Source organism: Neocloeon triangulifer, unplaced genomic scaffold, assembly GCF_031216515.1.
Source record: "Neocloeon triangulifer isolate White Clay Creek 2 clone unplaced genomic scaffold, ASM3121651v1 ptg000014l, whole genome shotgun sequence".
In the NCBI taxonomy this organism is placed as follows: domain Eukaryota; kingdom Metazoa; phylum Arthropoda; class Insecta; order Ephemeroptera; family Baetidae; genus Neocloeon; species Neocloeon triangulifer.
In genome coordinates, this window is record NW_026775556.1 from 27,620,296 (window position 1) to 27,633,141 (window position 12,846).

The following is a 12,846-nucleotide window of genomic DNA, read 5'->3' on the forward strand; positions in this document are numbered from 1 at the left end:
ACTGGTTAAACCTTATTTTTGAAATAATGTTCGCTCAGGTAACCAACGAATATTTTGAAAATTTTGTTGGTTCAATTGAGCTACGACTATAGAGCTATTAAAACTAGTTAAACCTTATTTTTGAAATAAAGTTCGCTCAGGTAACCAACGAATATTTTGAAAATTTAGTAGGTTCAATTGAGCTACGACTTTAGAGCTATTAAAACTTGTTAAACCTTATTTTTGAAATAAATCGCTCTGGTAACCAACGAATATTTTGAAAATTTAGTAGGTTCAATTGAGCTTCGACTATAGAGCTTTTTAAACTAGTTAAACCTTATTTTTGAAATAAAGTTCGCTCTGGTGACCAACGAATATTTTGAAAATTTTGTTGGTTCAATTGAGCTACGACTATAGAGCTATTAAAACTATTTAAACCTTATTTTTGAAATAAAGTTCGCACTGGTAACCAACGAATATTTTGAAAATTTAGTAGGTTCAATTGAGCTACGACTATAGAGCTATTAAAACTAGTTAAACCTTATTTTTGAAATAAAGTTCGCTCAGGTTACCAACGAATATTTTGAAAATTTAGTAGGTTCAATTGAGCTACGACTATAGAGCTATTAAAACTAGTTAAACCTTATTTTTGAAATAAGTTCGCTCTGGTAACCAACGAATATTTTGAAAATTTAGTAGGTTCAAGTGAGCTACGACTATAGAGCTATTAAAACTAGTTATTAATTCTTTTTATTAAATACCAACGGTATACAGACACATACATGAATATTAATTGTTTATGCATATAATAATAGTAAAAACTGAAGAGGTAGTAATTGCACTAAACTTTCATAGAAGCTGCTTTAGTTAGTGTTAAGTCACTCTTTTTACATTCGAATAGGTGATACATTCCAATTTGTTCACCACATTTTATACATTTACAGTTTTTGTTTGCTGCACAGTGGTAATCTTTATTTTCACATAACAAATGATGAAAACCATGGCAAGCATACCTCGTAAAAAGGTGCCGATCTTTAAAGTTAGTCTCTTTCCATTTATTTTCAGTCATTGCAGGAGTGTTGTAAAATTGTGGGTCGATTTCTGCATTTGTAACATTTTTTACATTTAGGAAATTCTCGTATTCAGTCGTGTTAGTTAACGAGAATGTATTACAGAGATCAATAATGAGTAAATTTGTACATGCTAATTCATATGCATATCTCGATTTTGTATATTTGGAAAGACACATAAGCTTTTTTAAAAATCTTGATTTAACAGTCTCAAGTTTAATAAGGTCATTTTGGCTTAAAAATGGCCAAATAGCCTCAATTCCATAACTAGCTATTGGTGCTAACCTTATTTTTGAAATAAAGTTCGCACTGGTAACCAACGAATATTTTGAAAATTTAGTAGGTTCAATTGAGCTACGACTTTAGAGCTATTAAAACTAGTTAAACCTTATTTTTGAAATAAGTTCGCTCTGGTAACCAACGAATATTTTGAAAATTTAGTAGGTTCAATTGAGCTTCGACTATAGAGCTATTAAAACTAGTTAAACCTTATTTTTGAAATAAGTTCGCTCTGGTAACCAACGAATATTTTGAAAATTTAGTAGGTTCAATTGAGCTTCGACTATAGAGCTATTACTTGTTAAACCTTATTTTTGAAATAAGTTCGCTCTGGTAACCAACGAATATTTTGAAAATTTAGTAGGTTCAATTGAGCTACGACTATAGAGCTATTAAAACTAGTTAAACCTTATTTTTGAAATAAAGTTCGCTCAGGTAACCAACGAATATTTTGAAAATTTAGTAGGTTCAATTGAGCTACGACTATAGAGCTATTAAAACTAGTTAAACCTTATTTTTGAAATAAAGTTCGCTCAGGTAACCAACGAATATTTTGAAAATTTTGTTGGTTCAATTGAGCTACGACTATAGAGCTATTAAAACTAGTTAAACCTTATTTTTGAAATAAAGTTCGCACTGGTAACCAACGAATATTTTGAAAATTTAGTAGGTTCAATTGAGCTTCGACTATAGAGCTATTAAAACTAGTTAAACCTTATTTTTGAAATAAGTTCGCTCTGGTAACCAACGAATATTTTGAAAATTTAGTAGGTTCAATTGAGCTTCGACTATAGAGGTATTAAAACTAGTTAAACCTTATTTTTGAAATAAGTTCGCTCTGGTAACCAACGAATATTTTGAAAATTTAGTAGGTTCAATTGAGCTACGACTATAGAGCTATTAAAACTAGTTAAACCTTATTTTTGAAATAAAGTTCGCTCAGGTAACCAACGAATATTTTGAAAATTTAGTAGGTTCAATTTAGCTACGACTATAGAGCTATTAAAACTAGTTAAACCTTATTTTTGAAATAAGTTCGCTCTGGTAACCAACGAATATTTTGAAAATTTAGTAGGTTCAAGTGAGCTACGACTATAGAGCTATTAAAACTAGTTAAACCTTATTTTTGAAATAAAGTTCGCACTGGTAACCAACGAATATTTTGAAAATTTAGTAGGTTCAATTGAGCTACGACTTTAGAGCTATTAAAACTAGTTAAACCTTATTTTTGAAATAAGTTCGCTCTGGTAACCAACGAATATTTTGAAAATTTAGTAGGTTCAATTGAGCTTCGACTATAGAGCTATTAAAACTAGTTAAACCTTATTTTTGAAATAAGTTCGCTCTGGTAACCAACGAATATTTTGAAAATTTAGTAGGTTCAATTGAGCTTCGACTATAGAGCTATTACTTGTTAAACCTTATTTTTGAAATAAGTTCGCTCTGGTAACCAACGAATATTTTGAAAATTTAGTAGGTTCAATTGAGCTACGACTATAGAGCTATTAAAACTAGTTAAACCTTATTTTTGAAATAAAGTTCGCTCAGGTAACCAACGAATATTTTGAAAATTTAGTAGGTTCAATTGAGCTACGACTATAGAGCTATTAAAACTAGTTAAACCTTATTTTTGAAATAAAGTTCGCTCAGGTAACCAACGAATATTTTGAAAATTTTGTTGGTTCAATTGAGCTACGACTATAGAGCTATTAAAACTAGTTAAACCTTATTTTTGAAATAAAGTTCGCACTGGTAACCAACGAATATTTTGAAAATTTAGTAGGTTCAATTGAGCTTCGACTATAGAGCTATTAAAACTAGTTAAACCTTATTTTTGAAATAAGTTCGCTCTGGTAACCAACGAATATTTTGAAAATTTAGTAGGTTCAATTGAGCTTCGACTATAGAGGTATTAAAACTAGTTAAACCTTATTTTTGAAATAAGTTCGCTCTGGTAACCAACGAATATTTTGAAAATTTAGTAGGTTCAATTGAGCTACGACTATAGAGCTATTAAAACTAGTTAAACCTTATTTTTGAAATAAAGTTCGCTCAGGTAACCAACGAATATTTTGAAAATTTAGTAGGTTCAATTTAGCTACGACTATAGAGCTATTAAAACTAGTTAAACCTTATTTTTGAAATAAAGTTCGCTCAGGTAACCAACGAATATTTTGAAAATTTAGTAGGTTCAATTGAGCTTCGACTATAGAGCTATTAAAACTTGTTAAACCTTATTTTTGAAATAGGTTCGCTCTGGTAACCAACGAATATTTTGAAAATTTAGTAGGTTCAATTGAGCTACGACTATAGAGCTATTAAAACTAGTTGAACCTTATTTTTGAAATAAAGTTCGCTCAGGTAACCAACGAATATTTTGAAAATTTTGTTGGTTCAATTGAGCGACGACTCTAGAGCTATTAAAACTAGTTAAACCTTATTTTTGAAATAAATTTCGCTCTGGTAACCAACGAATATTTTGAAAATTTAGTAGGTTCAATTGAGCTACGACTATAGAGCTATTAAAACTTGTTAAACCTTATTTTTGAAATAGGTTCGCTCTGGTAACCAACGAATATTTTGAAAATTTAGTAGGTTCAATTGAGCTACGACTATAGAGCTATTAAAACTAGTTCAACCTTATTTTTGAAATACTGTTCGCTCTGTTAACCAACGAATATTTTGAAAATTTAGTACGTTCAATTGAGCTTCGACTATAGAGCTATTAAAACTAGTTAAACCTTATTTTTGAAATAAGTTCGCTCTGGTAACCAACGAATATTTTGAAAATTTAGTAGGTTCAATTGAGCTTCGACTATAGAGCTATTAAAACTAGTTGAACCTTATTTTTGAAATAAAGTTCGCTCTGGTAACCAACGAATATTTTGAAAATTTAGTAGGTTCAATTGAGCTACGACTATAGAGCTATTAAAACTAGTTCAACCTTATTTTTGAAATACTGTTCGCTCTGTTAACCAACGAATATTTTGAAAATTTAGTAGGTTCAATTGAGCTTCGACTATAGAGCTATTAAAACTAGTTAAACCTTATTTTTGAAATAAGTTCGCTCTGGTAACCAACGAATATTTTGAAAATTTAGTAGGTCCAATTGAGCTACGACTATAGAGCTATTAAAACTAGTTCAACCTTATTTTAGAAATAAAGTTCGCACTGGTAACCAACGAATATTTTGAAAATTTAGTAGGTTCAATTGAGCTACGACTATAGAGCTATTAAAACTAGTTAAACCTTATTTTTGAAATAACTTCGCTCTGGTAACCAACGTATATTTTGAAAATTTAGTAGGTTCAATTGAGCTACGACTTTAGATTTATTAAAACTAGTTAAACCTTATTTTCGAAATAAAGTTCGCACTGGTAACCAACGAATATTTTGAAAATTTAGTAGGTTCAATTGAGCTTCGACTATAGAGCTATTAAAACTAGTTAAACCTTATTTTCGAAATAAAGTTCGCTCTGGTAACCAACGAATATTTTGAAAATTTAGTAGGTTCAATTGAGCTTCGACTATAGAGCTTTTAAAACTAGTTAAACCTTATTTTTGAATTAAGTTCGCTCTGGTAACCAACGAATATTTTGAAAATTTAGTAGGTTTAATTGAGCTACGACTATCGAGCTATTAAAACTAGTTAAACCTTATTTTTGAAATAAAGTTCGCTCAGGTAACCAACGAATATTTTGAAAATTTTGTTGGTTCAATTGAGCTACGACTTTAGAGCTATTAAAACTAGTTAAACCTTATTTTTGAAATAAGTTCGCTCTGGTAACCAACGAATATTTTGAAAATTTTGTAGGTTCAATTGAGCTTCGACTATAGAGCTATTAAAACTAGTTAAACCTTATTTTTGAAATAAAGTTCGCTCTGGTAACCAACGAATATTTTGAAAATTTAGTAGGTTCAATTGAGCTACGACTATAGAGCTATTAAAACTAGTTAAACCTTATTTTTGAAATAATGTTCGCTCAGGTAACCAACGAATATTTTGAAAATTTTGTTGGTTCAATTGAGCTACGACTATAGAGCTATTAAAACTAGTTAAACCTTATTTTTGAAATAATGTTCGCTCTGGTAACCAACGAATATTTTGAAAATTTAGTTCGTTCAACTGAGTTACCGACATGGACGCGATGGCGCGAATAATGACCGGCCGAAAGATAAGAGACAGTAACAGTGACGAAGAGCACCACTGACTCGTTCCTCCAAAAGTGCGCATTGACCTCGGCCTCGACTCATTTCCCTTTTGCCTCGCGTCCCAATGGATCTTTTCCTTTCTGTGTTAATATAGTGTGCGTCTAAAATTTCCCTAAATTGTGTAAAGAGCATGTAAAACAAAATTAAACTTTTTTCCCAAGTGTCTTGACATAGTGCATTGTCGGCCTGTGCCCTTATTGAGCTTGCGGAAGGCAATCTCCAATCTTATATTATTTGGGTATTTGTTTATTTTATTTTTATTTTATCTTAATTGTCATCTATTAATCATCATTTATTCATCATTTATTTATTCAAAACGGATTTGTCGGTCGAAACGTTGACGAGTCCTGATTATCTTGTTGGTAGATGCTATTGGAAAGAGAGGATTATCATGGAGTTAGTTATATGAATGGTGGGTGAATCGAGTTGAGAGAGGGATACTTTACTATTATTGGAATGTTAGTGAGTGCATTTTTGTTTTAAGCTGCGAAAATTTTTTTTTTCAGCATTTTTGCATTTTAGTGCATTAGATTATTCTATTGCAATTAATTATTGATGCTATTCCGCATCTTGAACTGTCTGCATAAGCCAGTCTTTTATTTTTTCTTTCACGAGTTTTTGTGTTGTTAAATTTTTCAAATGCGAGGGAATTTTATTCCACAACCTCGGTACGAGAAATTTCCATGTGCGTTCGTGGTATTTGTTCAAGCTCATCGGCATCACGAGAGGTTCGTTTGCTGCCATACGTGTTGAGTGCGAGTGAATTCTCCGGCTTCCTTTGTTCTCTTTAAAATAAATTAAATTGATAATTGATTGCTCGATGATTAAATTTAACGGCAGAGTCTTCCAAATTTTAAAGACATTATTTTGATGCTCTTTAAGCTGATTTTTTGTGGCCATAATGTAGAGCAGTTTCTCCTGCAGCGCGTTCAATTGTGTTAGGTTAGCGTGGCCCCAGGCAACAACGCCGTACGTAAGATAGGAATATGCGAGTGAAAAATAAATTGTGCGCAGCGAGTCGCCGGTCAGTCTGCTTTTCGCTAATTTTACTTCTCTTATCACAGAGCGCATTTTACCGGCAACATATTTTACGTGCGCTGCAAAATTGAAATCCTCATCTAGTATCACGCCGAGGTATTTTGTTGTTTTTGAAAATTGTATTATTCCACACTGGCAGCCAACGCAATAATTGTGCATACAATCATCAGCCATGTGCGCCGTAATTTGAGGAGGCTCGTCTGGCCTTTGTAGTTTTTGACAAAAGTGCATGCCGACCGTTTTCTTCATGTTTATTATCAATTTATTATCGTGAGCCCACTCGTTCAATGAGTCAAATTCATACTGCAGCATACGCTGGCATTCAATATAAATTTTGTGGTGGCATAAAATTAAAATATCGCCGGAAAAGATGAAAATTTTTGCATTTTTTAAGTTCTCGAAAATATCGTTGATATAAATTATGAATAGTTTCGGGCCTAAAATTGAGCCCTGAGGGACACCTGATTTTAAATGAAAAACTGCACTGTTTTGTTCATCAATTTGCACACAGAACTTTCTGTCTTTTAAATAACTTTCAAAAAGTTTCAGCACAGGTCCTCTTATTCCAATCTTCTCAAGTTTCTGTAAACGATGTAATTACGATTGGAAACTGAATATTAGGTTCAAGAAATGTTTATTGGGTTCGAATTTAGGGCAACTATGCCCCATACATGAACTCATCCAAATAAATGACAAAAAACGAAAATTTTAAAACAAGAGAGAGAGAAAACATTAGTATTGCTCAAAATATTGCTTTTTCAGTACCGATTTAAAAAAATTAACATTTTCATTCAAACATAGATTTGATGGTAACTCATTCCAAAGCCTATAGCATTGAACTTGAAAACAGTTTTCCGGTACCTCCACACTAACAAACGGTGCGAGCAATTTCATTCGGTGCGCTCTCGTGCGCCCGAGCAAATTTACATCATACATTGTCGAAACGTAATCGTTCAAGTACTCTGGACTATTTTTATACAAGATTTTGTGTGTCTGAACTAGAATTTTCAATTTATGCCTATCCGCGATTTTCAGAATTTCACATTTTTTATACAAGGGTGATAAATTTTGTTCGATCTTTACATCAAAAATATACCTGATTAAATAATTTTGCAGTACTTGCAATTTGTTAATTTGCGTGGCTGTCAAATTACAGTAAACAATGTCACAATAATCAAATCATATTATTTAGACGTGATCTTATTAATTGTCAATTGAACCACCATTAAGCTAAAATTTGGTCATATACAAGTCGTACAAAAATTTTATAAGCTAATTTTTATGTATTTCTAATGAATTTTTAATTTGAGACGATTTCAAGACGGATTTAAAACCGTTTAAAACAAAAGCGATAAAAATTTCCTATATTTTTTTTTAATTAAACCAAAATAATTACGAATCATATTACAAAATTGAATTGTTGTATTCCTCGTTCTTAATTCTTCATAGATTTCCAAATAATTCTCATAAAATCTACTAGTTTTTGAGTCAACGATTTCAAACGTATCGATCTGTCATGGATAAGTGTCAGCGTGTGCCGCGGCCGCAGTGTTTGAATGCAACGAAGAGGCGTTTGGCAGTCGAGTTCTGCAAACTCTGGCACTCCCCTGAGCGTCGCTCACCTGCCCCCAGTGTGGTCAGGAAGATTGAAAACGGAGACCTTCTGCACCTTGTCGAGATGACGGCGTATGCAATTTTCAAAGGGTTCACGCCCAGAATCGGCGACAGTAAGCATAGAATTTAAAAAAAAAGGAAAATTATATTAATTAGTAATTTTTTGTTTTCGGACTCCCAAGCAGCGACAGCGCTCAGAGATTTTCTCAATGCTTTGTTGAATTATTTGTGTACAGAACAGATTGTAAATTATATAATTTAATACATATTTAATGTCTTTTGAATATTTTTAAACAAAAATAGTTGAAAAATGATTTTTAAGCATAAATATATGCATAATTTAAATAATATAATAATAATATCGTTCTTTTTTTTCAATAGCGTGGGTTTACCGCGGCGGCCGTGTCTCTTTTGATGTCGGGCGTTTTAGCAGACATCTGCTAGTTGTAAACCCTTTCTTCTCTTTTTTCCCAATTTAAACTTTTTGTATCGACTGAGAAGAATAAATAATAATAATATATATTATAAACAATAAAAATTATGATAAAAAGTGACAGAAATTTTATTATAAATTAATTATATTACTAATAAGTTATGTTTTATTTTGCTTATTAATAAAACTAATTTTTTTTTCAAGCCACCAAAATTGAAATTTTTTCATGCAACCAATTATATAAAGCTACTTTACACTGTTTGTGGCAAATTTGAATCTAACAAGATTTTTCGACACATCTATGTAAATCAATTTGTAAAAAATTAAACAAAGAATTCTTTTGAATAATATTTTGATCTTTTAAGTTATTTGCTGCTGTCGATTATGAATTGGTGTGAATGTCCAGATGCCTGAATTGCCTGTAGTGGTCTCTGTGGGACGCGGTCAAGTGTTTGACCTGGGCGCCCATGTGTCCGTAGCCTGAGTCGGACGACGGCGGCCAAGCAGACGGGCTTCTTGCGCGGACACAACTCGAGCTGGAAGAAGTCGCAATTTTGGGTGCTTTAGGAGGGTCATTGTCCAGTTCCGGTCTGGCCTATTGAGACCTGAACCCAAAGAGGCGCCCTGGCCCTTTTTAACATTCATTAGCCCACCTCCCAGCAAGGCAGGCCCCCGCGCCGCATGCAGATCATTTTATTAATTTTTCTTATCAATTTTTTTTTAAATTATGCCAAAGTTAATTGCTAGTGTTATTATTTTAAAATTGCATTTGGTTTTATTTTGAATTGTTTGGCTCTATCAAGGAAATAAATCCTTAAAAAATAAATTGCAAAAGAAAATCTTTTTTCTTAACTCAAACTCACTTAAGCCAGTGCTATGAGAGATTCCATAAAATTTACCAAATTTACATTAAAAACGCAGGGTGTGCGCAGCCACGAGACTACCACAATTTAATATTTATATATCAAATTTTTTCTTACGTAAAATTGAATTTAAATATTTAATGTAAACGAAAATAAATAATTAAGTATTAATGCTAAATTTTTGTTATCAGACTACAAGGCACACAAATATTATTTAGCAAAGCATGCTCTCGATGAATTTTATAAGAGCAAAAGGTCAGATTGATGTGTTTATATTTCAATAAAATTTGAATGTATCAAAATGGAAATATCTTTTGTGCAATTATATTATAATAATAATAAATAATAACCAAATAGAGGATATTTAAAAATACTTATATATAAAGTTTAAATAATTTAATTGATTATATATATTATATAATAAACAAAATAAAATTAAAATTAAGTTACAAAAATATAAATTAACAATTAATTTTGTAAACAATTTTTATATATAATTTTTAGCCAAAAAATATGAAGCAAAATAAGTACTTCTTAATTAGCCACTGAATCACGCTGCCAGTTTATTGTAATATGAAGCCAAGGCTCCACATGCGGCCAGCGAAGCAGTGCGATTAACTCGCGCGTTCAATCGGCAATCGGTCTCATGTCGTCGGACAAAAACGCGTGTCAAAATTTCATATATGGGTGCGCTCAACAATGTTGCGCTCGCGCTCAATTTTTTAAATAGTCTTGCGCTCAAAAATATTTTTACCCAAAGAAAAAGTGCGACCTTTTAGACAATTTTTTTAATTTAAAAAAATCCAACGGCAATTGAAAATGATAAAGTTGAAGTTAAATTACCAAAATTTGGATCAGTTTTGAAGTTTTTAGTATAAAAACACTTTTTTCGTTACAATTTTTGATCAAATTTGGGAATTTTTACTTTTGGTTTGAGCGCAAAATGAGCGCAATTGAGCGCTGCGCTCGGCGACCAATGCGCTCACGCTCACGATTTTGATAATCATGCGATCGCTCTGCGCTCGCGCTCATGAGCGCAGAGCGCAAAGTGCGCTCTGCCCATGTATGCAAAATTTAGAGTTGCGGCAGGAATTGTGAACCAGCAAATTTTTTTTTTTAATTCTGGAATAAAGTTGTTCAATTTATAGAACAACATTTGCCCATTTTGTTTCTTTGTTAAAATAAATTATATTATTATTTATTATTGAATTTCTGTAATTCTTTTGCTTCAGTTTTAATTTAAATCAACCCTTGAATTAAATTTTGCTGATTTAAAGGAATTTATTAAATTTGTCTGTAATGATCATGTTAGAAAAATTAATAAAAACTAATTCCTGCATGTAAATACTAACTTTTTTCACTCTTTTTCTTTCATTTCAAGTTTGCTTTGTTCATCTAAAGCCCTGATCTAAAGGCACAATTTTGTAGCGCATCGCCCCTAAACATAGCTCACCTTCTTTTGTTGAATAATTTAAGTTTAGTTGCAAATTGTGTTTATTAATGTACCACCGGGCATTCTCTGCCCAAATACATCATCCATACATTCAATATTATAAATTACATTGATTACAAGGGAGAGAAATTACATCAAAAAATACAAAGACAGAACATACTACTAAAATGTTTCCATTCACCTGCTCCACTTCACACAAGATATATTCTGTGAGTTGCAAATTATTATTTTGTGGAGATGCTGCCAGTTTCCTATATTTTAAACCCTTCCTTAAATATATCGCTACTCCACCTCCTCGTGCACCTTCCCTATCGTTGCGTAAAATATTATAACCAATCACATCAACTAGGTTATCTGCATGCTTATCTTTGAGCCAAGTTTCTGAAACTCCTATAATATCAATTACTTTTTCAGCTAGCAAGTGCCGAAAAAGCACAATGTGCTGGTTTACATCAGCAATTAAGAAAAATTACTTTGAGAATTTGGTTTTGAGATACATAATCATTAATGCTAATAAAATCATTTTTATATATCAAAGAAAATTTTGATTATAATTTTGCTTCGCTCGCTTGTCTCTGCTGCTGCTCCGGGTCGCATCTCCCGCATTCCTTATCCTTCTGCTGCCTGTACTGTTGCTGCGGGGTTTGTGAAAACCCGCGCTCGCAACTTCTGTTTCAATGGACTCTAAGTCTGCACCTAAATCAGTCGGTGAGTGTGCTCGCTTTTCCGGCCGCGCCTGCAAATTATTATCAAGTCCTGATATTTCTGTAAAATTCTGTAGCCAATTTGGGTCAACTAACAACACCTCAGGATTAACAAATTTATTTCCAATGATCAGTCCGTTTCGCCGAATTGTGCTAACTACACCTTTTTCTTTAGCAGCTTTCGAAGCAGCAACAATTGTACGTCTCACCGCCTGCTCCTCTGGTGTTAAATCGTCCCCTATAGTGACGCCTGTTCTTTTTAGAGAAGCTACTTCAGACATAATTATGCGCTTATCAGATTGAGTTTTAAACTTGACCAAAATAGGCCGCTTAGCCGCATCAGATTTTCCTATTCTATACATTGCTTCAATTTGTGGCAACTCAGTTAATTTCAGCAAGACTTTAGTGACACGATTAAAGCAGTGTTAATTTCAGTGGCAGTCTTAATTCCAAACACAAGAATATTATTTGCACGAGCCGCTCTCTCCAATTGGGCCAATCTTTTCCTCAACTCTTTATTATCTTCCTGTAAATTTTCAATTATTTTCTGCCGCTCCTAATTATGCTCCTTTATCTCTGAGATATCTGACGTTATTTGATTAACTTTGGGTCCAAATAAATCCATAAATTTCTGCATTCGTTCATCAACGACTTCTCCAAGTGACTGCAAATCCTCTTTTGAGAGGGGTCCAAGTTTACTACTTAAGACCAGATTAATATTATTTATTTCATTAAAATTTTAATTTATTGTAGCAAACAAAAGTTCATAAGAATGATTCATTCATAATCTAAATAATTTAATGAATAAATTTGAACTAAATAAAATTAAATTAAGTTAAAAAATTTAAACAAATTTTTATTATAATTATTCTTATTAAAAATTAATAATTAGTTTTTATCTAGCTAAATAATAAATCACTAAAATAATTTTTGTACAAATAAATTTTTTTTTACATGCTGCCAATGAATAGCTTCTTTAAACTGTTTGTGGCAAATTTGTATCTAAAAAAAGACTTTTCGACACTTATCTAAATAATAATAATAATAATAATTTGTATAAAATTGGAAAAAAGAATTTTTTACTTTTAAGTTATTTGCTGCTGTCGATTATGAATTGGTGTGAATGTCCAGATGCCTGAACTGCCTGTAGTGGTCTCTGTGGGACGCGGTCAAGTGTTTGACTTGGGCGCCCATGTGTCCG